The 1,950-nt window shown below is 47.2% G+C and overlaps 1 non-coding gene across 1 annotated transcript; it reads left to right on the top strand.

The window, feature by feature from the left end:
- The first annotated feature begins 1,345 nt into the window (after positions 1–1,345).
- Positions 1,346–1,417, top strand: trnae-cuc (transfer RNA glutamic acid (anticodon CUC)). The gene has a single exon. It is a non-coding gene; the product is annotated as a tRNA-Glu (tRNA).
- Positions 1,418–1,950: the final 533 nt, after the last annotated feature.

The following is a 1,950-nucleotide window of genomic DNA, read 5'->3' as shown; positions in this document are numbered from 1 at the left end:
TTGACCAGGAAATGAGAATTATATTGAACGTCTGCTCATCCTCAGAATGAAGTAAAAGTATTTGTGTTCCTAAAATAATCTCCAGATGCTAAGATCAATTATTAACATTGATTGACAGCTCTAAACTGACCCACCATCACTATACAGTTGCAACTGAAATATTGAGAAATATTTCAAGGAAGCAGCAGGCCCTCATCCGCCCCGGTCCACCTGACTGTGTCCCCTGAGACAGATGACAGCTCACTTCTGGCAGAGGCAGTTGGGTTGAGGACCGTTGCTGATGTCATCAACCGATGTCTCCATCACCAAAGGTGACAGACAGGATGGTCATGGACATAAAACAGAGGCCAAAGAATGAGAAAGAATGGTTGTCCTGACTGAAGTTTAGCTTGAGCTTTTTAATTTGTTACTAAAGAAAGTATTGGTACAAGTAAAGGCAGGCGAACTTTCCACAAATATTCAGAATTAACTTTGACAACCAAAACATGAACCAAGACGACAAAATAGTGAACATGAAAAAGGAACCAGTCCCACCTTCTTGTGTGTTCCTGCTGAAGTAAATGTTTATGAAGATTTGTTGTGTTCTTTTTCCAAAGGTCCAGCCAGCATTGCAGGTCTCAGGAGAAGGAGCCACTTCAGCAGGATCTGTGGGACAAATCCCCCCACGGTGAGACCTGTCCAGCTCCCTGCAGCTCTGCAAGTGTTACCAACTCTTCATTCCAGCTGTTTGGTTGAATCCCATTTTTTCACCTTTGAACCTTTTGAACACTGATGAGGAGGTGAGGCTGGAGGCAAAACCACAACCTCACGTCATCTCACAGGATGAACCAAAATGCCAGACACTTCCTGTCACTGCTCCAGCACCACCTGTCTCCCCTCCATGTCTTTACCATCTGTGCAGCTTCCTGCTGTCCCTGGACCCTCACAGGTGATCGCTCCACCTGGAGCCTCACAGATGGGTTCTCACCTCCCAATACCTGCAGCCCAGCCTCGACCCACTCAGACACAGTCACCCGTTCAAGCTGGGCCTGGTACCACACTCCTGTACAGACAGAGAGAAAGAAGACACACGGGATCCTTTGAAGAAAATGTAATAAAGACAGGAAGCCCCATCACATTGTCAGTGTTTCAGTGACTGGCATTGGGAAGAGACTGAGACAAAGTCAGTTATGAATGGAGGGCTGAGTTGGAGCAGAGGGGGGCAGGATCCTGGGGGTGGACTGTCTTTAGGAGGCTGAGGTGTCTGGTGGTCTTGGTGGACCCTCTGCATCTCAAGCTGAGACAACAGAGTCCTGTGTTCTTGAGTCATTGTCTATAGTCTCTGTTGTTGGAGAGCTCAATGTGGTCCCTGATGGTCTAGTGGCTAGGATTCGGCGCTCTCATCGCCGCAGCCCGGGTTCGATTCCCGGTCAGGGAATGAGTTATTTAGAGGTTGAGGGAGAGGTGATCAGGTGGTCCACATGATGGTGGAGGTGATGAACTGTGAATCCATCATGGCTCCACTCTCACCCCCATTGTAGTGTTCTTGGTTCACTCTGCCATGGCCCCATGTTGAAGGGTGACTGTCTCATTCAGGTTCAACCCTTTGTTTGACTCTATTAAGTCACTGACTCCCAAACTCTGTAATCCTCCTTAGTAGCTTTGGTTCCTTGCAGCACAGAAAGTCTGTTCACTGATGTAGGAACTGGAAAACTTAGAGCTCCAGTCCTTCGTTCCTTCCTCCACTGAGCAGAAGAAACACAGAACAGAGAGCAGTTCCTCCTACAGTTCTCAGAAAGTCTGAGGGCACCAAAGAAAGGAGGGAAATGGAATCAATGTTGAATTATTTTACATTTCTTATATTTGATCAAAGATAGAACTTAATAAGCGTCCATCAACCTGCAGGACAAACTCCTTCACTGTGTGGGAGGTTCAGAGTCCCTGGTTTGATTGCAGCTTTGACCTGAGCAG

Source organism: Aulostomus chinensis, chromosome 1 (genome assembly GCF_037954235.1).
Source record: "Aulostomus chinensis isolate RoL2024-O1b breed Wild chromosome 1, RoL_Achi_v1.0, whole genome shotgun sequence".
NCBI classification, from domain to species: Eukaryota; Metazoa; Chordata; class Actinopteri; order Syngnathiformes; family Aulostomidae; genus Aulostomus; species Aulostomus chinensis.
The sequence above is the reverse complement of the archived record's forward strand: the minus strand, read 5'-3'. Positions and strand labels throughout refer to the sequence as shown.